The 27762-nt window shown below is 43.3% G+C and overlaps 1 pseudogene; it reads left to right on the forward strand.

Annotated features, from left to right (window-relative positions):
- Positions 1 to 21458: 21458 nt before the first annotated feature.
- LOC138296730 (BUB3-interacting and GLEBS motif-containing protein ZNF207 pseudogene) lies at positions 21459 to 23419 on the forward strand (annotated as a pseudogene).
- Positions 23420 to 27762: the final 4343 nt, after the last annotated feature.

Here is a 27762-nt window from a genome sequence, read left to right on the forward strand (position 1 = left end):
AAATACCATGCTCAGACAACACTGTGTTACTACTATAATGTTGCAATCAAACATGTTATGCTCTATTTCTTATTACATTTACCCTTCCTTTTCTCATCCATTTTATCACTTTTTGCCTTAGTACACTTATGTTAAATTAACTATATACATTGCACAAGTATTTTAACATAGACTTTAACCCTTAAATTGTTAGTAGTTCGTATACAATTTACCTCCCTTATAATGAATTCTCTTCACCAATATTTTTAGCATTTTCTGCATGTGGTGTTTTCACATTTCAGCACAGCTCCCCATCTGCCCTCCACATACAGAGGTGTCCACCATACATTTAGAGGTCTCCACCCGGTACGCAACAAGGGATTTCTCCACCTACCACTATAAATAGGAAACTACATCTAGGTACAGAACGTTGGCCATTTTTCAGTCATTCTGAGCGATTCTCTCACCACAACACCATACTCCTCCATCCTGCTGCTCTTTTGCAAATCAAAACCCCAAAATGTCCCAAGGACAAGAAGAAAGGGCCCGCAGCTTCACTGAGAAAGAATGAAGAATCAATTGTGATAGAGTCCTCCAAACTTACCTTCAGATGTAAAGGGTCCAGACTCCCAGCTGAGCACAGCAGAGCGGGCCCAATGTAAAAAGACATCGGAATGCACTCCACTGCAGTAGGTAGCCAGGGAAGGAATGCCACAAGCGCTGGGGGGACCTTTGGGGCTGGGAGCAGAATAAAAGCCCAGGAGACTCTTGGTGAGTCCTCCCAGCCACATTTTCTGCTCCTAGGATGACACTTCTGCACAGGAGGATCCTTACAGTAACCTTGCCGACCTTCCACGCTCAGCTGGAAGCTTTTGAGCCGCAGGGAAGCAGTAAGTGTAACAAGTATATTATAATGAATGCACATGAGTTTTGAAACTGTAGTCCAGTCATGTTTCTAGTCGAATGTTGATTTCCATGTTGTCTGAAACAAGTTTTGTTTTATGAATGGAATGACTTTTTTTATTACTATGCATTTTAATGTTTAATTCATGTATGTAAAACTAATCATGTTAACCCCTTCGCTGCCAGGCCTTTTCCCCCTCAGGTGCCAAGCCTTTTTTAGCTGTTTGGGGCTGTTCAGGCTTGGGCCTCATAACTTCTTGTCCACATAAGCTACCCACTCCAAATTTGCGTCCTTTTTTTCCAACATCCTAGGGATTCCAGAGGTACCCAGACTTTGCGGGTTCCCCTGAAGGAGACCAAGAAATTAGCCAAAATACAGTGCAATTTTTTTTTAAATGGGAAAAAAGGGCTGCAGAAGAAGGCTTGTGGTTTTTTCCTAAACAGGGCAGCAACAAAGGGTTTGTAGTGCTAAATTCACCATCTTCCCAGCTTTCAGAAACAGGCAGACTTGAATCAGAAAATCCAATTTTTCAACACAATTTTGGCATTTTACTGGGACATGCCCCATTTTTCCTATTTTTTGTGCTTTCGGCCTCCTTCCAGTTAGTGACAGAAATGGGTGTGAAACCAATGCTGGATCCCACACAGCTAAAGATTTCTGAACAGTAGACAAAATTCTGGATTCACTAAGGGGTCATTTGTATAGATCCTACAAGGTTTACCTACAGAAAATAACAGCTGAAATAAAACAAATATTGAAATTGAGGTGGAAAAAACAGCAATTTTTCTCCACATTTTACTCTGTAACTTTTCCCGGCGATGTCAGATGTTTGAAAGCAATATACTGTTGCGTCTGCTGGACCCTTTTGGTTACTGGGATATATAGGGCTTGTAGATTCATCAAGAACCCTAGGTACCCAGAGCCAATAAATGAGCTGCAACTTGCAACAGGTTTTCATTCTATACCGGGTATGTAGCAATTAATTTGCTGAAATATAGAGAGTAAAAAATAGGTATCAAGAAAACCTTTGTATTTCCAAAATGGGCACAAGATAAGGTGTTGAGAAGCAATGGTTATTTGCACATCTCTGAATTCCGGGGTGCCCATACTAGCATGCGAATTACAGGGCATTTCTCAAATAGACGTCTTTTTTACACACTGTCTTACATTTGGAAGGAAAAAATGTAGAGAAAGACAAGGGGCAATAACACTTGTTTTGCTATTTTGTGTTCCCCAGGTCTCCCGATAAAAATGGTACCACAATTGCGTGGGTTGGTCTAATGCTCGCGACAAGAAACGCAACATGGACACATCACATTTTTACATTGAAATCTGACTTTTTTGCAAAGTCCTTAGCTGTAGGTTTTGGCCTCTAGCTCAGCCGGCACCTAGGGAAACCTACCAAACCTGTGGATTTTTTAAAAGTAGATACCTAGAGGAATCTAGGATGGGGTGACTTGTGGGGCTCACACCCGGTTCTGTTACCCAGAATCCTTTGTAAACCTCAAAGTTGGGCCAAAAAAACACTTTTTCCTCACATTTAGGTGACAGAAATTCTGGAATCTGAGAGGAGCCACAAATTTCCTTCCACCTAGCGTTCCCCCAAGTCTTCCGATAAAAATGGTACCTCACTTGTGTGGGTAGGCCTAGCACCCGCGACAGGAAATGCCCCAAAACACAAAGTGAACACATCACATTTTCTCAAAGAAAAAAGAGCTGTTTTTTGGAAAGTGCCTAGCTGTGGATTTTGGCCTCTAACTCAGCAGCCACCTAGGGAAACCTACCAAACCTGTGCCTTTTTTAAACTTGATACCTAGGGTAATCCAAAATGGGGTGACTTGTGGGGCTCTCACCAGGTTCTGTTAACCAGAATCCTTTGCAAACTTCAAAGTTTGACCAAAAAAACACTTTTTCCTCACAATTCAGTGACAGAAATTTCTGGAATCTGAGAGGAGCCCCAAATTTCCTTCCACCCAGCGTTCCCCCAGGTCTCCCGATAAAAATGGTACCTCACTTGTATGGGTAGGCCAAGTGCCCGCGAAAGGAAATGTCCCAAAACACTATCTGGACACATCAAAATGATCAAATACAAAACTAACTGTTTTTGCAGGGGGGCACCTGAGTTTTTGGTCCTGGGCTCAGCCACCATACAGGGAAACCTACCAAACCCAGACATTTCTGAAAACTAGACACCCAGATGAGTCACGGGAGGTGTGACATAACCATGCCCATACTGGCTGTTAGCCACCACCACACTATATTATTTTTTAATTTCCTGGAATCTAGTAGACTTTCTGCCTTCCCAGGGGTGTGGATCCGGGGTAATTGCCCCATCTGCCCAATGGTGGGCAGAAAAACTTTGGCTCCGTTTATTTGGGGTGGGGGTATGGCCTATAATAAATTCCCTCCCCAAGGGGAGCGACCCTTGCCTAAGGGGTCGCTCCCCTCGCATGAAATTGGCGCAAAAAAAAATCCCTGGTGCCTATCGGCCTAATAAAAATAGGCCTAAATGGCCTAAAATAAATTCACCTCCAGGGGAACGACCCTTGCCTAAAGGGTTGCTCCCCTTGCCTAAGGGGTCGCTCCCCTTGTGTGAAATTGATGCAAAAAAATAAAAATCCCTGGTGTCCAGTGATTTCTGCCCCCCTTGGGGGCAGATTGGCCTAATAAAAATAGCCATTGGGGGCAGAAATGGACTAAATCCAATTTGCCCCCTAGGGGGGGCGACCATTGCTTAAGGGGTGGCTCCCCATATTTAAAAAAATAAAGTCAACAAAAAAAAATATCCCTGGTGTCTAGGGGTTTCTGCCTCCCCTGGGGGCAGATAGGCCTAATTATAATACGCTGATCTGCCTCCGGGGGGCCGAAAAGGCCTAAAAATAGTTTGCCTCCCTGGGAGCGGCCCTTGCCCAAGGGGCCACTCCTCTCATTCAATAATATAAAAAAAAGAAATCCCTGGTGTCTAGTGGTTTCTGCCCTCCTTGGGGGCAGATTGGCATAAAATAAATGTAGGCTTATCTGCCCCCAAGGGTTCAGAAATGGCCTAAAAGTAATTTTGCCCCCGGGGAGCGACCCTTGCCTTAGGGGTCGCTCCCCACATATAAAAAAATATATATATCCCTGGTGTCTAGCGGTTTCTGCCCCCCCATGGGGGCAGATCGGGCTAATTATAATAGGCCGATCAGCCCCTGGGGAGGGGCAGAAATGGCTTAAAAATACTTTGCCCCCCAGGGAGCGGCCCTTGCCCAAGGGGCCGCTCCCTTATTCATTTACACAAAAACAACCTCCCTGGTGTCTGGTGGCCATTTCTGCTGCCCGAGCGCATCACGATCGGGCAGCAGAAATGCTGAGAGAGACATTTCATGCCTCTCTCGCCCCCACCACGTGATCGGAGGAGAAATGCTTTAGCATTTCTCCTCCGATCTGTGCTGGAAGCTGAGCTTTCAGCGCAGAGCGGTAGGCTTCTGATGAGGACAGCACGCGATCGCGCGCTGATGACATCAGACGCCACCAGGGGTCAGAGGTGGTGGAAGGGGAAGCGATTCCCCTTCCATCCCTGCCCTCGGGGCGCCGTGGTGAGGCTAGTACTCCCCCCATGAGCCAGTCCAAGGACGTAAAGGTTACATCCTTGGCTGCGAAGTGATTAGGTTACCACAATGGAAATGTTATTAAGCTTCTTTCTTATTGTCCATATTACAGTTTGGGCTACATTTGTAGACTTGACTTATGTAAAATTTCCATTATGATGACATATTCACTAACCAACCTGCTATGGTGTATGTTATAAATGATCCATTAAACAGCTACAACATTTTTGAAGGTGAACTTATTCTTTAATTAAACATGTTTTAAAAGAAAAAATGTATTAACAATGAACAGATTTGTTTCTAATAATGCCTCATGTCTGTGACAGGCAGTGCCCTAGGGTAATGTTCCTTATTTACCAGTGCGTGCATGATTATTTACTTAGGGCCTCATTACAAGCGTGGTGGTCCTAGCACCGCCTCACTCGCGTTGACAGTCAGACCGCTACAACTTTGGCCGTTCGACCGCCCAATTACAAACCCGGCAGGCAGAGCCACCAAGGGACCGCCATCCCCGCCGGTAACATGGTACCCAATGGCATGATGGAGGTCGGGCTTGTAACCAGCCAGGGTGGCATTGAACTCAGCACTGCCTGGCTAATTATGACCCCTCTTTCCATCATCCTTTTCATGGCGGGGACCACACCATGAAAAGACCAGCGGAAAGCCAGTGCCGGGGGCCACAGGATGGCCTCTGCACAGCACCATCAGAATGGACACTGTCTGCTTTGCAGACAATGTGCATTCCGAGGAAGTTGGAGTGTTAGGATATTGGCCTTGGCTCCCTTAAAAAAGCCTAAACCAATATCCTAACACTTCCCACCGGTCAGCCTGGCGGGAAAGCATATTACAATGTTCCTGTCAGTCAGCCGGTCGGGAACATTGTAATGAGCTTGGGGCAAAGTCACCGCTATGGTGGTGGCGGCCATCCCCGTGAGTTTTGTGGTCCAGTAGTGGGACTGCCGAACTCATAATGAGACCCTAAGTCAGTGTCTCTTATCTCATAACGATTAGGCCTTGGGGAAATTTAAATCCCCCCAACCTAAATAGAGTATTTTCAGGAATTTTACATTACAATTGTTAGGGGAAATGACACCATTATGCTAATTTATGTAATTATACACTGTTTGCAGTAAAACTGTACAGCACAATTCACTGCAATTAACTGTAATGTACAGAAACAAAAGATTGCAAGTGGCTGTTGTTCACAGTGCTCTTGTTTAAATGCATCCTCATGCTGAATTAATGGAAGAATGCATTTTGCGCTAATGACTGATTGACATTTCATGGAATTTCACATACATTTGTTTTGTTATAATTTTACATAATTAGGTGAAAGCAAAGCATACAATTTTGCACACCCCTAAGAAAGATGTCCGGTATTGGAGAATTGATGTGAAAATGTTTTTTGAATAGGTAACTACTTTTACAAATTAGACGAATAATTTTAGTGCTCTTTACTTTTGCCTTTGACATTCCCATGTCAAAGATTAGTAGTGAATATCAACAGAATGTCAATCTTACTCTTATATTTGGATGTAATAGTCCTTAAAAGTATACATGTAAAAGTATACATGAATATATAGTAGTGGACATTCTATGTGGACAGTAGTGGACAGTTCTATGTTTTGTCTTCAGTCCTTTTCAGCAGAGAAAGCTGGTCAGCCTCCACCTGAGCAGGGCCTGCGGAGAAGTTCAAGGCCAGAGCATGAGAGCTGCTGACCACGAGTGACAAGAAAGAGTCAACAACTAACTTGCAAACTGTGTTTGCCAGAGACAAACATGTTCCATCACGAAAAGACTCCAGGCAGGGGCTGTCAAAACTACTGGGGGGGTGGACTAGGACACCATCATCCTGGAGGAGGTGAAAAATTAAGCTCGTCCTGGCCTTTATCAAGACATTTCTATTGTGTCCGAAGAGCTGGGCCGCTCTCATCTACCACCTAAAGTCCATAGGTGATGACCACTTGGTGATGTTTCAGGATGGGCAGGCATTAATAGGTGTGGTTAATACACTTCAAGAGATGTTGACTGAATAGCATCATACTCTACATAGCCTCATGAACTAATTGATCGTAGGCATAAAGTCTCATCTGCTTCCACCACCCACCCTGCCTCCAGTAGTGTTGCCTCCCAGTTCACCCATTTTACTTGTTTCCTCAACCAGCCTGGTTGATCCCATTTCTTAATACTGCCACGGCCAGAAATGTAATATCTATCTCATGGGACCATATCAGTTCTGTGATAGTAAACAGTGAGTCTGAAGATGGCCAGGAACATTTGTCTCCAAGCAAAGAGCTGTTGTCCGACACCCCCTCTGCCTTGTGGGAGTGACATTTGACTTTCTGTGGAACATATGAAATTATCCTAGATGTCTCTACCATATTTGTATGGACTGCTTAAATTGGAGACTCTTTGGTACGTGCATTTTATATGTAGACTTAGGGCCAGATGTAGCAAAATCCGTTTTTGCGACTTGCAAATTGCAAGTCTGAGCGACTCGCAATTTGCAAATCGCAAAAACGGATGCAGAATGGTGTCTCAGACACCTTCTGCGACTCGCTATGGGGTCGCAAAGACCCACCTCATCAATATTCATGAGGTGGGTCGCATTTTGCGACCCCATAGGGAGTCCCTGCACTCACAGGGATGGTGGCCTGCTGTAGTCAGCAGACCTCCATGTCTGTGACTGCTTTGTAAATAAAGCAGTTTTTTGTTTTCATTTTGCAGCCCGTTTTCCTCAAAGGAAAACGAGTTGCAAAATGAAAAAAATACCGAAACCATTTGATTTAGTTTTTTCCATAGGACCACTGCCTGCTCTTAAAAAATATTTTTGTCAACATTCACAAAGGGGAAGGGGTCCAAAGGGGACCCCTTCCCTTTTGCGAATGAGTTACCACCAGTGTGACACTGGTGGTAACTGCGAGTTGGTTTGCGACCGCATTCGCGGTCACAAAGCAACTCTGAAATTGCGATGCGAGTCGCAAATAGGAAGGGAACACCCCTTCCTATTTGCGAGTCGCATTCACAAATTGCGAGTCGGTACCTACTCGCAATTTGTGACTGAGCATCGCAAAAGGCTTTTTGCATGGCGCAAACTGCGATTTTCGCAGTTTGCGTTATGCAAAAAGCTTTCTACATCTGGCCCCAAGTCCCTGACATTTCCCAGTGTGTTTTTATTATATACCCAACCCCTCCATTTTCTTCCATTCCCTGTCTAACACTATTTGATTTAATTTTGCCAAATCCCAAGGACAGCACATATTATTTTTCCAAATGCCTATAAATTATATATTTTCTTTCATTTTTATAAAAAGCATTTAAAGAAACAAACATTTTTTTTTTATATTTGTTATTAAGTGCTTGAAGAACTAATAATACATTTAAAAGCATAATTTTTAAATTGATAGTTCTAAATATGGTGTTTCACATTTACTTCACAAAGATCTACATCATCAACACTTATCACATTAAAGAAAACTTACACTATTTTAGGGTATTTTGTGTTATGTCTTATTTTCAAAGGTGGCTACAGATGACTTTTAAACATGGCTAGCTTTGTAAATGGTGCACACATATGTTACTTTAACTATGTGTTTGAGTGTGGTGTCAACAAAGTAATGAAGATGAAAAGTCAAGATTTTTTACAGTGAGTGAAGTCAACAACTCCACCTCTGCAGTGACAGTTGTGAGTCTTTTTGTGAGTCTGCTTGTGATGGTGCTTGTATTGGTGATGCTTATACTGGTGGTTGGTGACGGTTGCATTGAAAGTAGTGGATGTGATAGTGGTAGACGGGGTGGTAGCTGGGTATTGCAAGGGAATTGATATTGGTTTGTGGGTGGTGTGGACCTCACAGGATGGTACCTATGTAGAATCTTGCACAAGCTTTGGTGCTGAAGATTAACATTGGCATTGTTTGTTATTGTCTTTATCATCTTCTTAGTCAAGTGAAATTGTTTTTCACTATCTTGCCTCAAACTACAAAGATGTTCATAGTGCATCTTTGCCATGTCTTGCTAACATTTCACAATGATATCCAAGGCATGGGACTGCTTGTAAATCATTTGAGGGAGTCCTTTATCGCGGTCCTGCAATCTCATGAAAAGTTGCTCTCATTGCATAACTTTCCTTCACAGTGGACTGCTTTTGGAAAAATGTAACCTTGCAAAAGAAAGGTTTTGGCCTAATAGGCTCCTCCTCACATGTATGGCCACCTTATATGGCCAGAAGGTTGTCCATCACAGAGTGGGTTGCCATCTGGATGTTTGTGGGAGAAGTTTACAGAAGGAAGAAGATCTGCTTCTCACCAGAGGTGTCTTCTCCCCTCACATGTTTGAAAGAAGAGTAGAAATACACCTTAATTGGAGAAATGTGTAGGTAACTCTACAGTGCTCAGCAGAGTCTCCTACACAGACTTTTATAGCGTGAGGGATATGTGGAGGTGAGTTTTGCCTAGGCAAAGCATGTGTCCGTGGTGGCTCAGCTGGTGTCTGGGGGCTGGAAATTATTAGAGATTACAAATACAAACAGACTAGAGATTATGGGCATCATTATGACATTGGCGGTAAATACCGCCTACCTCTGCGGTGACTGGCGCCAACATACCGCCACAGCAGCTACCATCTGTCTGTCATATTATGAGCACTGCTTGACTTCCGCCACAAAAGGAGGGGGGAAATCCGGCAGTGCTCATGGTGGAGGACGGAGGTAATCTGGTGCTGGTAACACCGGCACCACCACACCAGAAGGACTCCGCTAGCCATATTATGACCAATAACACGGCCTGGTGGTGTTCTGCTGGTGGGGGCGCTGCTGTTTGCAGCAGAGCCCCTTCCCTGATGGACGATCACCTTGCCAAACAAGGTAAGTCGGGCGTCCGACAGAGGAGGGGGTGGGAGAGTGGGGGGTGTTGTGTGTGTGTCTGAGTGTGTGCATGAATGTGTGAGTGTGTGTAAAAATGTGTGTCAGTATGTCTGGAAGTATGTGTGTATGAATGCTTGTATGCCAGTGTAAGTGAATGGGTGTCTGTGTGCGTGTATGTGGGGGGTTGTGGGGCGAGGGGCCCTTTGACTGTAGTGGGGGTGGGGGTGATGTATGCATGTGTGGCTGGGGGTGGGGTCAGTTGCGTGGTGTGTGCGTGTATGCATGTATGGGGGTGGGGCTGAGTGAATGGATCGGAGGGGTTGGGGGTTAGTTTGTGTATCGGGTGGGTGGAAGGGTGAGTTTGGATGGAGGGGGGTGGGGGAGTAAGGTGAGTGTTGCTGCGGGTTGCGAAGGAATTCCCTGTCACTGGCAGGGCCTACTTCCATGATTTCCGTGGCATTACTAACGCCACCAAAACCATGGTGGTTCATGATGGTGGGCCCGCTCATAATGCCATGGGCGGTACTATGTCGGCCGCCGGGCTGGAGATAGACATCTCCGGCCCGGTGGCTTATACCGCCATGCCAGTATGAGTGAAAAAGTGTCGGGTTGGCTGCAGCCAACCTCATAATGTGGTGGTTTGTACTGCCAGCCTGTTGGCAGTAATACCGCCACACTATCAACATAATGAGGGCCTATGTCAGGAAATGTGACATTTGCCAGCAGATTAAACCATCTACTGTTAAGGGAACCCTGCCAACACCCCTCACCATCTCCAACAACCCATTCAGGTTAATTTATTTGGACCATACTGGCCCAATAAATTTAGTCAACCAATCTAAATACATATTGGAAGCCTTTGATTCATATTCTAGATTTCTATGAGCGTGGCACACAGCAAAGGAAGTGCTTCCGCAGTTTTGCGTTGCTTAGTAGCGATGGGGTTCGTTAATCTCATCTAATGGTCCTGCGTTTGCCTCCAATGCTTACCAGGATCCATGTCTGTATTGGACGTTTTATTGCAGTTCAATAACCCATTTAGAGCAGAATCGATTGGCTGGTTGAGATTGCTAACGGCATGATTAAACAAGCCTTGGCCGTTAAGGTACTAAGTTCAGATCTTAGTTGGTACCATAATCTGCATGGAGTCCAGGGACTATTAAATAACTTACCTAGAAGAGTACTGGGGTAAGCACTGCATCAAAGGTTCTCTTTGAAGTTCCTATCTATGTGCCTGGCCTAGATAATCTGGAGAAGGTGGCGGATGAAGAACGTTTTGACCTGGAAAAACATTTGAATGTCTTACAGTGTGTCCAAGAGGTCAGAAACAAGCGGTCTAATGTGAACCATTCTGAGAACACCACCAATGAAGAGAAGGTTGAGACCATTGCTGACAGGTGGATCCTTAAAGCAGGAAACCTAGTTTGTGAAAAGATCCATGACAAGCAAGCTTTTGAACCATCCTGTAGATCACCTGTTACAATCCTTGGGGTAAAAGGCAAGAGAACTGTTTTCTGCCTCCTTTTTCAACCACATGAAAAGCACTCTGTGGTCAATTCTCAATAGCAGACCATTACAGATAACAAGAATGATTCAGAGTAGAATCTCTCAGACTCACCCTACACTGAATGACATACCCCTTGTAATGAGAGCAGTAACATCACTAACTTCAGTTTCCAGCCAGGGATATTTGAACATATTGCATCTCCAACTTTGCACAGCGCAATGAACTCTACTACTTAATCTGATGTTGTCATAACTACAGGTGCAAATGTTTCACACAACTCCACGATCTATTATGAAGTACCAGCTGAGCCCACATCAGTTAAATTGATGCCTTTTGAGAAACAACTGAGTACAAGAATTACCCTAGATTTGGTTCAGAAGATTTTTCACCACTCTCCAAAAATATTATACACCATAGAGTGCTTCGCACCTATCATTGGCTCGGTGACCGGTATTTGATTCCATCTTGGTCCTACTTCTGGACCACCCTAGACATGTTTTACTCATTCTTTGGCTCTCAACAATGATCACTGTTCCACTACTACTGAATGGACATTAAGTTCCAGAGAGAATAATTACACAAGCTGAGGTTCATGAGCTACAGCCACAGCTTTCATACCACAGAGCTGGAAGAAATCTCTACTCAAACATCACAGCATATTGTATGCCCAAGGGCATAGTTTGGGAAAAAGTTCCATATCAAATTATGGGACCTACTGAGACATTGTAATTACCTTATGTTGTGGATGTTTCTATGAAGAGCATTATGATTCCTGGCTCTACTTCAAATGACTGGGACACAGAGACTGTGAAACTAAACACATCTGATTTACAGGTATAGGCCACTTTGAATAATGAAGATCCTTATTTGAATTTGGTGAATTATAAATAATTGTATTGTTAAAATCTCTATGCACACTATGCATACATAAAACTAGCTATCCTAGAGAGATATTCAATTAAATACAATGAGAGCACTGTGAAGCTCCACTTCTTAAAATTCAGCCAAATCTTTGAAGCAATGTTCTTACTTTCAGAGTGACAGGTAACATCCCTCGACTTTCCATTTTTCACAAAGTCCACAATAACGTCAGAAGGATCTGATCACGACTAACAAGCTGATTTACTCCAATGGCCATACACCTGTGAGTATTGGAAAGAAAATACTAATTTGAAAAGTATTTGGGTAGCACAATTTGGGCAGATTCAAGGTAAAAATGGCCTTATTTTGGGCATGCATTATAACTAAAGAAACTATTTTCTTGATCAAAACCATCCAGCAGACTACCTGTCTGGGATTTGGTACTATGAAAGACTTTAAAAAAACATCCCATGCCAAAAGTTAATTCAACTCTGTTTAGTAATTGCCAATCACAAATGAACATTTCTGAGTCAGACATAATTGAAATGATCCGAAATTGAACATTTAATTCCACTCAGTTTCCTCCAGAGGTTTAGCCTGGTGGCACTATGATGCTAAAACCTGCATGCAATGTTTTATTTCCAACACCCCTGGTCCTAAAGCTAATCACCCTGATCCACAGTATAATAAACAAACACCAGTGTAGGCAAACTGTGTCAAAGCTGGTTAGCACATTCCAGTCTTTCGGCTGTGACAGAACATTTATCCTCATTTAAAGATACATGGATTTTTTCTAGTTTTCTTTTGGGATAAGTTTCCGACAATTCTTAGCAACAGGAATCTATGCCATTCATAATGAAAAAATATAGTCAGAAAAAGAAGCTGTAGAAAGAATTAGGCAAATAGATCAGAAAAATAGATAGTAGAGTGCATTCATTAAATCACTTTATGTCCTCCATCTTAGACCTCCTCAGGGGAGATTTAGGTTTGTTACAACCTGGTGAGTCTCAGGTAAGAGCTATTATACAACCAAATTGGGCATTTCAAACACGCAGATCAAGTTTTGTGCTTTGGCCACTTCTAAATGAAACAGCTATTTTAAAATCATATATTCTGACCCTAACACAGAAAACAATGGCAAAAATAAAATTCACATATACTTTGCCGAGTATTGAGCAAATAGAAACAGCATTGTTTTCAGTTAGTGATCCCCCACCTATTACCTGTCTAATACATGGCATTATGTCCTTAACTGATCAAAATGTTTAATTTTCATGACTGTCAGAAATACAAATCATTAGACTGGTATGAATCAATGTACCATTCACATCTGTTCCATTTGTGGAAATTTCCGTTCTCCTACATGTGCTTGAATAATGATGACTGTATTTAAAAGCACATCCAGCTGTAGAAACCATTTAGGACATTCTTTTCTGCATGATACCATTTTGTTGCATGGAATGTGTAGAGCTTAGTTTCCAGGGTTAAGTTGTGTTTTATCAGTATCAACTACAATATCCATCCCCACATACTATGGTACAATGGTTCCTATTTAGTACTTACTGATGCTACGTGCTGTGGCTTAAAAACAGGCCAAGCATATGTGCTAAAGGTTTCCAAAACAATACAGTGCTGTGGAAGGATCTCTTACTCTTCACCTCAACATGTAATCAAAAATGTTTCTTGGCCTAGTATTGATATGATGAAATTAGCAAATTAGTTGCGGTGTTATCACAAAAAGAAGTTCCTTCGACTTCTGAGGTAGGAACATACAACTTCAAAATTGCCAGAACGGCTTTTGTGATTTAGAGGCTGTTAGAGATGCAATACCCAATACACTTTGCTAATATCGTGCATACAATTTTTAATTTGTCTACAGTAATTGGCATTGTGCATCTTTTTAGGAACACTGGATCTGGTCTGGTGACTGGATTTAAAGCAGTATTTGGATTGATTCCATCATTTTTCCATTCTTTGTTTTACAGTCGTTGTGGAAAATTTCTGACTATTCCACTGCTAATCTGCTGTGGTATTATCATCTTTCCCCTGTTCCAACCAGGAAATTAATAATATGGGTACACCCATCCAGATGAACAAAGATTCACAAAGACCCAGGCACATTACCTGGGCCATTCTTTGCTTTCGGAATGCAACAAAAGTTGGATACTAACTTTTCGTAAAATAGACAATGTACACCTGAAACCTGTGTTCTAATGTATAAACTGTCCAACTGAAGTCTTCTTGAATTTATATCTAGAGCAACCTTCAGTGGCTTTTCTTAATGTTGAAATGTTGCTACAACTATTGCACAAGATTTCGCGCTCGCTCGCCCAGCGTTCATGGCACCAATATAGTGCCGCTCAATAGCGCAAATGCACCTCGAGTAGCTTTTCTACTTAAGAAGCAGCTAAATCTACTCGAAAAAGTGGATTTTCTTATGTATCGGACTGTACAAGTAGTTTTTTGTGTGAGAAGGCATTTTTCACTTTTTTTCCCCAACTGAATGAAGTGCCCCAGAGACTACGACTTCCTGTTCCTGTCCAGCAGGCTTCTCCCAATGCTTTGTCCATCACCTGGTCACTTTTCACTTGGATTTCGAGGTGGAAAGCTCACTCTCTTTGTCTGCTGGCTATTTACCTTTGGATTTAACTTACACAGTAAGTTCAAAAACTATTCTACAAGGGTGTTGTTTGTTTGATAGGTCATGCACCAGTATTCCTTTGCACTTTTATTTGATTTTTAAATGTCATTGTGGTGGGTGGCCTGGAGGTGAAGTAGAGTCCTAGTTATGTTTTTTTGCATTTCATTTTTCATCTTTTGGAAAGGAAAAATGTTGCACAGTTTAGTACCTTTTCTCCATGTTTGTTACATTTTTAATATTAATTTATTTTACTATGTGGCCAAGATTTCCAACAGGACATCTAGCCAGTAGGCCCAGTACTGGTCATCAGTGAATGAAAGAAATGTTTCTGTGGTATATGTTTTTAAAACTTTATTTAGGGCAGGGATGGCATTGGATTAAACTAAAAATGTTGGCTATTGTTTGTACTTTATTTTGTTCTGCAAAACGTGTATATAAGGATGTGTGTTGCTGTAAACCTTTTATAGCTCAGTTACTTTTCATGTGTTGCATTGCTGAATTGATTGTAGTGTTTTCTTCAGTGTTACCTTACCACCATGTCTCAGTTTTCTGGCCAGTGTGTGTGCGTGTGTGTTTGTCATTAGCTACTATTTGTCTTTGTTCTCCATGCCATGTGGCCAGGGGCAATTTTGTGTAGTTCATGTCTATAGGCCTGAATGTGTTCTTTGTTCCCCATGCCTCTTTGCTTGCTGTTGTTGCTTGATCATGTGGCTGGCAGCAATTTTGTGCATCAAGCCAGTGTGTTTTTGCCATAGGTGTGCATGTCTTCTATGTTCCCCATGCCTTCTTGCTCGCTGTCATTGTTTGACCATGTGGCTGGTGGCCCTTTTTACCCCATGCCTCTTTGCTTGCTGTTTTTGCTTGATCATGTGGCTGGCAGCCATTTTGTGCATCAAGCCAGTGTGTTTTTGCCATAGGCTTGCATGTGTTCTTTGTTCCCCATGCCTCCTTGCTGTTGTTGTTTGACCAGACCGCACCCTCTGAAAACCCCACTAGTGCCAAGAAGAATTTCCACAACGGTATAGAAGTCATTGCCACCTGGATGAAGGATAGCTGCCTCAAACTCAATGCTGAGAAGACCGAGATCCTCATCCTGGGACCATCCACGTCAGCCTGGGATGACTCCTGGTGGCCATCGACCTTCCGCACCCCACTCCCACCCCAAGAAACCAGGCATGCAACCTCTGCTTCATCCTGGACTCATCACTCACCATGACCCGCAAAGTCAACTCAGTCGCATCCTCCTGCTTTCACACACTCTGACTTCTCCGAAAGATCTACAAAAGGATCCCAAAGGACTGCCGCAAAACCATAACCTATGCCCTGGTTACTAGCAGGCTTGAATATGCAATGCCCTCTATGCCAGCAAAACCCAGAAGAACCTGAAGAAACTACATTGCATCCAAAATGCCTCTACCAGACTCATCCTGGACATTCCCTGCCGCAAACATATCTCCAGTCACCGAAGAGACCTCTACTGGCTTCCTATCGAGAAAAGAGTTAACTTCAAGCTCCTCTTCCATGCTTACAAGGCTCTCCACGACCTAGGACTAGCCTACCTCAACCACCACATCACCTTCTACTCCCCCACCAGACCTCTCTGCTCCACTCAACAAATACTAGCCACTGTACCCCGCATATGGAGGACCACGGCTAGTGGGAGATCTTTCACCTACCTTGTGGCAAACGGCTGGAATGCCCTGCCCCTGCACCTCAAGCAGTCACCATGGCTACCTTAATTCAGGAAGGACCTTATAACCTGGCCCTTCAACTGAAGCTCCGAGGACAAACCTCTTTAGCGCCTTGAGACCCTTATGGATGAGTAGTTGTGCTTTATAAACCCGGATTTGATTTGATCTGATGTGGCTGGTGGTCATTTTGTGCATCCCGCCAGTGTGCCTTTGCCATAGGCTTGCATATGTTATTTGTTCCCCATGACTCTTTGCTCTCTGTTGTTGTTTGACCATGTGGCTGGCAGCCATGTTATACATCCAGACAGTGTGCCTTTGCCATAGGTTTGCATGTGTTCTTTTTTCCCCATGCCCCCTTGCTCGCTGTTGTTGTTTGACCATGTGGCTGGCAGACATTTTGTGCATCCAGCCAGTTTGTTTTTGCTATGGGCTTGCATATGTTCTTTGTTTCCCATGCTTCCTTGCTCACTGTTGTTGTTTGACAATGTGGTACGCATTTATTTTGTGCATCTGGTCAGTGTGTTTTTGCCATAGGTTTGTATGTGTTCTTTACCCTTTGCCTCCTTGCTCGCTGTTGTTGTTTGACCAAATGATAAGTGGCCATTTTGTGCATCCAGCCAGTGTGCCTTTGCCATAGGCCTGCATGTGTTATTTGTTCCCCATGCCTCCTTGCTCGCTGTTTTTGTTTAACTGTGTGTCTGCCAGCCATTTGTGCATCCATGATCAAGCCAGTCTATCCTTTCCATAGGCTTGTATGGGTGTGATCTTGGACACCCTGCCTGAAGTGCACTGCAGACACATCAGCATCATAATTTTTTTTAATGATTATTCCATTTCCCCCGAACCACATCGCCTGCCATAGGTGCACATTAACCTTCATTTTTTTAAAAGATTATTTAATTTACCCATGCACTTCCCTGACTGCCACAGTTGTCTGCTTTAGAATAGGTGGACATAAAGCAAAGCGCTATATCTATATAATGTGTTATCCTGATCGGAAATTACATTTTATGATTTTGTGGCGTAGTTTGACTTTAAAGTGGCTGATTTATTCTTACCTAAGTAACCAACCACACTAATATTGCCTTTGTCTGTACCAATTCTAACTGCACCAATGCCACATTTCACTAAATGTTTTTCTTACTTGTTTGCTTTTAGGTGCACAAGAGAAGAAAATGACATCACCCACAGTACTGCCAAATAGAATGCCTGTACATTGACATCAGTTCCCCAGTCTCTTTCGCTTGTGCAGCTTAGTTCCACTGCCAACTGAGAGCTTTAAGATGGCCATAAAGAAGATTGCTCCCAAGAAAGTGGTCAGTGAGAAGAAGCAGCTTTCCACCAATGGAAACTCCCCAGTTTGGGAATGTTTATGCTTAGCAAACATGAGGAAAACATTGCAATATGCTCCATTTTCCATTCAAGTGATCATTGAGGTGAGCCTGGTTCACATTATGGTACTGGAGGCCAAACAACCATCATGCAATCCGGTGGGAGGAGCCCGTTAAAAAAATTGCTGAATGTGGTTGTGATCATGGTGGTGAAGGTGAGGAGAGCCGGTAAACATCAGCTACAAGTTCAATCATGGTCAAAGGTGATGAGGAAGAAGAGGGTGACATCCTCATGCAACGCAGCCCTGTCCCCAGCAGTGCTCTGGAATCACTTGCCTCAGCGACCTCATAATGGCACAAGAAGACTAAGAGTCAGCGGCATACAGCAACTGTCCCACAATGCACATTGCGTCTACCACCACCTACTTCTCAAAAGTCATCTGCATCAGTGGCCCCAGAAAAGAAGAAAATCCAGGCTACTATTATGGGTATGGTTAAGTATGAGGGGCCCTGCAACCGATACCACCCAATGGCATGTTTGTACATTGGGAAGCGGGCAAAAGTGTTAGCACTGGACAGTCTCCCTTTTTCTTTTGTGGAAGGAGTGGGATTCTTAGAATTTGTGGCAGACATCTGCCTGAAATGGAAGGTTCCAAGTTGGACCTATTTTGCCAAAGTTGCTGCTCCCATGCTGCATCGCGATATGCTGCATTTGCTGTTACAAACTTTGCAGTAAAGTGTTGTTCACACTATCCACCTGATGACAGACACGTGGACCAATTGGCAGGCAACTGATTACGTATGCATCACTGGATCTCTTTTGTCGAGGTAAAGCCAAACTATCTACAGGTCTTGGCCCTGAAGAAAGTTTTAAGAGCATTGTGCGGCATGCAGAGATTGCCATGGAGAAATCACATACCGCTGCAAACATCTTGAATGAATTTAACAGCAAGGTGTCTCAATGACTGCGCCCAGAGGTCTCACAATTGGATATGTTGTAACCGAAAAAGGCAGTGACATAGTCAAGGCCATGGCAGATGATGCCTACTTCAGGGTCCTGTGTTTGGCATACTGCATTAACCTGGTTGTGCAAGACTTTCTCCAAAAAGAAGACATAGTCAGCAACATACTGACTACCCGCAGATGCATCTTCACTCATTTAAGTCATTCTTTTAAAGCCTGGAAGCAGCTGCAGATTATTCAGCATGCTAATAGAGTACCAGTTAAAGCCCTGATACAGCAGGTGCCAACATGTTGGAACTCGACCCATTATATGATGCAGCGTCTGTTTGAGCAGTACAGACAGATCAATTACTATGTCATTCAAAAAGAAGAGGATGCAATTGGGAACGCTCTGCCCATGGATGCAGACAAGTGGAGCCTGACACAAAAGCTACTCCCTCTTTTATTCACTAAGGAACTTTGCAAGGAGGACAGTGCAAGGGGCAAGCTACAGCATTGTTGCATCTGCTACAGGACCAGCTAAACAAGGTACCTGGAAGGTTCATGCTCCCAGGGGTGAACAAACACTGAGAAGCGCTTGCCTTAGTTGAGAGCTTAATCTTTTGCTTGGCTTGTAATGCACGGCTACAAAGTGACATCATCTTGTCCAAAGAGGACATCTGTGTGACACTACTTGATCCACAGTACAAAAAAAATCTGGAAACTTTCATTCCTTTTTCAGAAAGTAGTGTTTCAAAATACAAGAGGTGGATTATTGTGCAAGCTAGAGACCTGGAAGAATGGGCGGAACTAAATTGTCAACAGTTACAAGAAGGAAGTTATCAACATCAAAGGGAAACATGACTCTGAGGCCTAGTACTCAGCTAGTGGAATGGAGAGTGATGCGTTGATTTGGGAAATGCTACTGATTGTGCGTGTTGCACAAGTAGCAAAAGTGAAACTCCGAGTCCTCTTTTTTTTTGCTCTGCCTTTGAGTCTTCTTGGTACACTCCTCATGAAGCTTACCTTCCTTCTCTTCGACTCTACAATACAATTTCTGTTTTAAAATCCACAGTCCTTCTCCTCTCCTGCATGAACAAAAGGAGAATGCTGAGCTCAATACTCCTGTTTACCTTCCAGACCGGTTCAGACAGGCACCAAGAGTGACGGACATTCCAGAGGAGAATGTAGATGCACTGCCTAATTTGGCAATACAGTATAATTTTAAAAATCCTATTTTTAGAACTGGTTGGGTTCAATTTACTCATCCATAATTTGATTTTTTCAAACCAAGAAGACAGAACATTTGGATATTTAATAACTTGAGTATCCTCTTTCCCCAGGCTGTGTGATTTTTGTTGAGGTGTGTCTTAATTTACATCAAATAGATCACACACTTGGAGCAGTGGATGTGGTTAAATTCGACACCAAGTCACTGTGGGATCTTAAATTACCTGAGCAAAAGCCCACATCAGCCGCACTAACCCAACCATGCATAAGTAGGAAGAACGTCATTCCTCAATGTCAACATCATCATTCAGGCCGTTGTTATGCGTAAATAAAATGCTTAACCTTGTCGACCTCAGAGTATAGGCTTTGAGTACATGTTTCCTGATTTGAGGATTTCATAACTTTGATATTCATTAAATGCATGCTCACTTTTGCTCAAACTAATTTACTATTGCTGTTTTTTGTTATAATAAGGCATATTCTTTGGTGTGCTACGGTGGAAGTAGCCTGTCCTCAATGTTTCTAAAGCTGCAAAATATATGTATATCTCTAACCTACCTACTCTTCATTTTTCTTTCAATGTAGTTGCCTGCGATCCTTTTGATTAATCCTAGAGTTGAAGATCAACTAGGTGGGAGTTGGACCTCAATGTGAGATATCCCTGTTAGCCCACTCCAACTACCATAAAGAAAGCACTTTGGGAAACCCTCCATTAAGGTGTTTTTTAGATTGACAACAGAGGCAGGTGCCAGCCATCACTTCATCCATTCAGGTTAGAGAACTATGGGGTGAAGTGAATTACTTTACTTACTACGTAACTAACTTCTACTGCTAATGAGATAAGAAATTGCTTATCTAGGTTTCTGTAGGCAATGTAGGGAATGGCAGCATAACCTCCTGAATGGCATACACTTTGAGAAGTAGATTAAAAAGACAGGCTGCGTGAAAAGACATCAGTGCAAAGTAAGCAAGTAAAACACAAAAAAACTTCAGATTTAAAGTGGGTCACAAAGATTTCCCCTTTACTAACATATAAATTATAAAATATAAAACCACTCTCTCTACCCACAACCTGTCCACACTCTCCCACATCTGTCCCAGTCCCCAAACAATGTCCAAAATAAATATAATTGTCCATGTCCGTAGAGAAGAAAAACTACCTGACCCAAATTCCCACCCTCTCCACCCACAACTCCCTACCACCAAAACAAAAAATAAAAATGGGCTAGCAGAGGGCACTCCCTGGATGGCGAGCCTCGAGGCTTGTCATCCTGTGGCCCAAGTGTGCCAGCTCATGCAGCACCTGGCCATGGTGTAGCCAGTCTGAAAGGGAGATGGCACGAGGCCGGGGACGGGCAGTTCCAAGCTGCCACCAGCGCTGGTGTGGTTTGGATGCTGGAGGCGCAGGCAGTTGGCTTGTGGAACTGGGCCCAGGAGTAGGGGCATGTGCCTGCCCTCCAAGTCCAACATATGCTAGTAGTGGGCTCTGATAGCCTCCAGCCTCCAGCCTCTGGTGCTGGACTACTATCTCCTGCCAGGTAAGTGGTGGTGGTGGTGGTGGTGGTCCAGAATGGTCTGTGCAACAGTGTAAACACTTGTTTTGTTTTCAATTATATAGTATAGTACATTGCTGGTCCCCTAGGGCCATTGGAATTTTTGATGTGATCAAGAAAGCCACAGGGAGTGGACATGATTTTTCCAACACACGCCTCACATAAAAGCACTGACTGGCTGAAAGGAAGTAGCATAAGATTTTTAAAAAAGAGTGATTTATTTTTTCTTGTAAAGGATTTCTTAGAAATTAAACCATACAGATACTTTGTGTGGAAAAAGCAAAAATAACTCTGATGAATGAATAAGGCATCAGCCCCTATGGAGTACAAGTATTCTATTCTTGCTGTGTTAAATGACTGGAACCGGCTGTGTTTAGCCCTTCTCTGCAGCACTCGGCCTTCAGCGCGTGGACGGCATGGGTCGAAAGAAGAAGAAGCAGCTCAAGCCTTGGTGCTGGTACTGCAATAGAGATTTCGATGACGAGAAAATTCTTATACAGCATCAAAAAGCAAAGCACTTCAAATGCCACATATGTCATAAAAAATTGTACACTGGGCCCGGTTTGGCAATCCATTGTATGCAGGTTCACAAAGAAACTATAGATGCTGTACCAAATGCAATTCCTGGGAGGACTGATATCGAACTGGAAATCTATGGAATGGAAGGCATTCCTGAAAAGGATATGGATGAAAGAAGGCGGTTACTTGATCAGAAGACTCAAGATAACCAGAAAAAGAAACAAGATGACTCTGATGAGTATGATGATGATGAATCGCCTGCTTCAACGTCGTATCAGCAACCCTTGCAAGCACAACAGTCTTACATACCACCAATGGCACAGCCAGGATTACCGCCTGGAGGAACTCCAGGAATGCCTCCAGGTTTGCCCCCTTTGATGGGTGGTGTTCCACAATTGATGTCTGGAATGCCACCAGTGATGCAGGGTATGCATCATCCTGGCATGATGCAGATGGGTGGAATGATGCACCACAGACCAGGAATTCCCCCTATGATGCCTGGCTTGCCACCAGGTATTCCACCACCCGTTGGCCCTCGACCTGGATCCAGCATGCCTCCAATGACACAGGCACAACAAATGAGTGCTCAGAGTATTAGCAGACTTCAAGCTCCTGGTGTAGCTGTCCCAAACCCTCAGCCTCCAGTTACTAAGCCACTCTTCCCCAGTGCAGGACAAGCGCAGCCATCTGTTGCAGGACCTGTTGGCACGGACTTCAAACCTTTGCATAGTGTTCAGTCAGCACCTACAGAACCTCCCAAACCCACATTCCCTGCTTATACACAACCAGCTGTTTCAACCACTAGCACAACAAATAGCACTGCAGTCAAACCTGTGGCTTCTATTACAAATAAGCCCGCTACACTTACAACAATCGGTGCAACTAGTAAGTTGATCCACCCCGATGAGGATATATCACTGGAAGAAAGAAGGGCACAATTGCCTAAATATCAATGGAATCTTCCTCGTCCTGCTCCAGCACCATTAGGGAACATGGGTAATCAAACAGTTGGACCAATGGGGGGGATGATGCCACCACAACAAGGAATATCCTCCCAGCAAGGGATGAGGCATCCAATACCACCACAACATGGTCAGTATGGTGGCCCTCACCAGGGCATGCAGGGATATCATCATGGTGGTATGCCTCCATATGGACAAGGACATCCAATGGTGCCCCAATATCAAGGTGGACCTCCCCGACCTCCGATGAGCATGAGACCTCCTGTAATGTCGCAAGGTGGCAGATATTGAGGTCGCTTCACTATCTGAATAGGTTTGGAGATTAAACCTTTTATCTTGTGATGTTAATATACCCAAGCTTCCTTCAATTTAAGCTCCATTGTGACATTAAACAGTATGTTCCCAAGTTACTTGGACTATTGGACATTCATATTTTACTGGGCGGGGTGGGTGGGCAATATTTTTATTTTGAACAGGAACTTTTCCTGGTATTGCAATTTATACTGTATGGCTTCTTTTTCATGTTTCATCTAGGTTTTTAGACGTGAAGTATAGTAAATATGGTTCGTTAAATTGTGAAGGCGCAGAGTTACATGAACATACCATCTTGAAGGCAAGTTCTGTAATGTTATGTTGCTATTTGTAAAATGATGCCCTCACAGCACATCAGGTGCTGTTGGACTTCATGTCCCCAACGGAGTTTGGTGAGGGCTTTTGCTGTTTGCAACTCTTGTACATTAAGGCTAAACGTGTACCAATATTTAATGTATTTAGATTTCTCCTGTTGCAGGGTTTAAATACTGACCTAAGGTCGTGTGACTTCTGTACTGTACTGAATATCATTGTAATAAAATGAGGAACCGTGCTAGCTAGCACATCGGGTACACACTTACTACTCTCTGCAGTTAAAGAAGCTGCAATGGAAAAAATATTAACTTAGATTCCAATGGCCATGCTCTTCTCCAAAGAGCTGTCAATTGTTCGCTGATTCCAAAGAGGCAGATGATTAATATGTCACACACATCAAGTATAGCATGCATATAAAAAGTATCCTGTCTGCCGTAAGTAGACGGTGGGAATAACAATGCACTGCAGTAAAGGGAAAAGAACGGGATATATAGATTTTATTTGGCACGTTCGTCACAGAGTATTTCCGAGCAAAACACAAAATCACAGACACGTAATCCCACTTTACTTCCTGGCCCCACCCACACAAATTATTAAAATCAAATACATTTGCATGGCTGTTAGGGAAGGAAACTTGACTTAGGGCTTGATTTTGAGTTTGGCGGACGGGTTACTCCATCACAAATGTGGTGGGTGTCCCGCCACTGTATTAATATCTCCATAGGCTATAATGAAATCGTAATATGGCAGACAGGATATCCATCACACATGTGACAGAGTAACCCCCTTCGCCAAACCCTAAATCAGGCCCTCAGACTGCTGCAGCAGGATAAGGTACAGTGAAAAGGCTGGGTAGGCATGGGAGAGGTTTTGCTATAGAGTAGTAGGGGGGGTTACTGATGATATCACTAATAAGCTTAGGCATAGTCAGTCACTGTAGTTAAAACAGAAAGTTGATGAATGTCAAATTTGAAGAGGTGTAAATCTATTATGGAAGCCATATAAACCACTTGTCCCATAAGTAACATGTGGCGCATGCCAAAAATGTTTTTTAATGATTTTGGCAGGATGGGACAGAACTTAGGAAAGAATTAGGGAGTGCGGTACTAGGAGGTGACTGAGTGGGCAATGGGATGGAAGGGAAAGACCCCTTGTTTTCATTTCAGTTTGCAGTCCATTGAAAGCTTTGTAAATGCCACATTAACAGAAGCAGACTCACATTGCACAGCCAACACTGCAGTGCTGGATTGAACCATGCTACAGTTAGGTGGAGTCACAGCCCACGGGTTGTGATTGCAAAGTGCCATGGGCAGGGAGGTCATGGATGATGATGGGTGGGATCTGCCTCTCTTACCAAATACAGTGGGTATACTAGTTATTGTCAAACACCACGCAATGTGACTTACCATCGCCCGTCCCTGGCACCGCAGAGACTCCCCTTTCAGGTGCTGCTGCGTCATCTGGCTCACTGGTGCTGGCCCCAGCACTGGTGGTCTGTGTGGCTAGAAAAACATTATACATTTTAGATGTCAGATACACTTCTCCCTTTCTATTTTTTTATTAACAAAAAATACAACTGCAATACATGACTACAGTTCAGTTCGCAGTATCTTCTCTCCCATCTAAAATATCACTTTGGGCATTTTGTTGGCTGGCAATGTTAGAAACGCCAGTAGTCAAGCCAACCGTAATGGAGGGGCAAAGATGATGATAACTGTGAGTCATCTGAAACGCAATGAAGAGGTAGAATAAATTGGTTAATGAACGAAGGACATACGATTTTGGTTGGCAAATACAATGGGACCATCCTCATAGTATTTTCCTGCCATGCCGCACTGTCATCAAAACTGCTAGGATACTAAAAAATAATACATACAGCACTGGGGGGGGGTCACCATAACTATGGCTACTCTCTCGTCTTTTGAGCATGAGCAAGAAATAGAAAGCCTTCTCAACAAACAAGTGTGGAAGAGCCTGTTTGGGTCTGCAAACTCTGCAATCTTCACAGTAGATTAACGAATCTATTTTCTTAGTCTTACAGAGTCCACAGGGTATAACAATTAGGGGAGAGGTACAGTTAAATAACCAAGCAGAAAAAAGCTTAAGCTATAGATTAGTACAGGAGGAAGTCAGTTATAGAAACAAGAAATATAGATAAAAGGATAATGCGGGATGGGATAACAAGAATTAACATGAAATAGAATGAAGAGGATTTGAAAAAAGTCACAGTATAAGAGAAAGGAGTAAAAAATATTCTAATGGGAGGAATGTTGGAAATTGGGTATTTAGTTGACAGATGTTTTTACTCTGTCCAAGTAGGAACCACAATCCTAGTCAGGGCAAGTAAGAAACATGTTAAAAATGTGCTTGTGCTCACCCTCTCGTAGCTTGGCACAGAGCAGTTAGGCTAAAGAGGCGATGTGTGAAGTATTTGTGCACACACACATAACACAGTGAAAACACCACAAAATGACTCCATACCAGTTTAGAAAAATAGCCAATATTTATATGAGCCAAACAAGACCAAAACAGCAAAAATCCAACATACACAAGTTATTAATTTTTAAAGGTTACATCAAAATGCAGTGCTTAAAAGACAATAGCTCCAACCGGAGCCACCTGGTCATGCTGGACTAGGGAAAATCCAAAAGTGCATACCAATCATGATAGAGCGCTGGCCGGGTACAAGAGACCCGATGACAGTACTTTTGTTACATCGATGCTCAGTGATGATACATTGATCCAGAGGAGGGGATTTGTCGCACTGGCAGGCGATGCGTTATTTCCTGACCGGGCAGCGTCATTGATGCGTCAATGTCAAGAAGCGATGATTGCTGGTTCTGATGCATTGGTGCTGTGTCAGCCAAGCCAGGCCTGCGTTGTAAGTCAGGGTCATTGCGTTACGCAGTCAGCGATCAGTGTCTGTGGCTCTGAGGCAGGCAGCAGCAAAGCAGTGTTCCGGAAGCGGGATGTGTCGGTTCCAAGTGATGGGCCAGTTTTGTTGTGTCAGTTCTTGAGTTGCAGCACCACACTCAACTTCAAGGGTCCGGGCTGGATCTGGCACCACTTGGGAGAGTAGGACTCACAGCAGAGGAGCCCAGGTGCTGTTAGCAAGATGGATGCAGGTGAAGTCATTTATATCCCAGAGACTTCAGAAGCAGGAGAAACTTTAGATTACAGGATGTAGAGAGTAGGATCCAGTCCTCTCACTACCAGGCAAGAAGTGGTAGGCAGCAGGCCAACACAGCAGAGCAAACAGCAAAGTTGCAGTCCCTCCTGACAGCACAGCCATCATTCTTCCTGGGAGAATGTCCTCAGTCCATAGGTGTTCTGGGTATATGGTGTCAGTGGCTCAGTACTTATACTCAGTACTTATACCTTATACTTGTACTTAATGGACTTTGATGTAGGGGTAACTTCGAAAGAATTCTCTGAAATGTACATGGTTCCTTTTCAACTCAACCCTGGCTCCTGACTACCAGTAGGGGGTAATCAGCCCTTTGTGTGAGGGCGAGGCACAGCCTATTCATATGTAAGTGTGAACTGCCTCTCCCTCTCCCTGCCCAGGGCAACTATCAGTATGCAGATGTATCTCCTGTCACACCCAGTCCTCCCTGACTCCTGATATTTAAAGCAGTGTGCCCATTATCCCTAACAAATCCAGCCGGTCTTTTAGTGCAGCACCTAGCAGTAGGTTTGAGAGTGTTAGATTTTTAGATGGCATTTTAAGCAAACTGGAAATGTTCATTTCACTTTTGCTGTTTGCAACTTGTTTTTCTGCTGTTTTAGTCATATTCTGTGTGGTTATTTTAGATGTGTTGTGCAGCAGTGTGAAGGGGCGAAATGAACACACTTTTAAGAAAAAGTTCAAGTGTCTTTTTCTAAGTGCATCTCATGTGTGTGTTGTTAAAGAGAGCGAAAGAGGTTTGTACCTAGATCCCTGTTTAGGGACTGTTAGTATCCTGAAAGCATTGGCGCCATTTCAACTGTGTATTGGATAGAGTTTGACTGTGCTACAAAAACCTGTCTATCATATTCAAGCACGGTCCATTGAACTAAGTTCACTTGTGCCCCCCATGTAGAGCTGAGCCAGAGTCTCAGTTTATGCAACACTACAAAATAATCACTATACTGAATTTCTACAAGCTGGTAATGGGGTCAATGGTCCTTTCAATGAGGAGCCATTAGCATGTTAACTTGGTATTAGGGTACTTAGCACAGGGAATTCTTCTCTCCATCTGTTTTCATTTCTCATATTAAGTGCTGTCTCAGGCACCTAAATATCATATAAACCTAGCACTGTCAGGGGTAACAACCCATAGCATGTTAAAACACCCTGCCAGCTGGCAACCAAATGACCGCTGTTGGGTGACAATGCCATTAGTTGATATAATTCTGAATATTTTAAGTACTTTGAGTTCCAAACTGATTTTAAGCTCATAATGCAGTCCTACTAATAACTCTAATTCAAGGTTGGATGGAAGTTTGAGTTATTTAGAGATTAGACATAGTTGCAATATATAAAGCATTGTAATACAGCTAGATCCAGTTACAAGGATATTTGTAA

The sequence above is a fragment of the Pleurodeles waltl genome, chromosome 5 (assembly GCF_031143425.1).
Source record: "Pleurodeles waltl isolate 20211129_DDA chromosome 5, aPleWal1.hap1.20221129, whole genome shotgun sequence".
NCBI classification, from domain to species: domain Eukaryota; kingdom Metazoa; phylum Chordata; class Amphibia; order Caudata; family Salamandridae; genus Pleurodeles; species Pleurodeles waltl.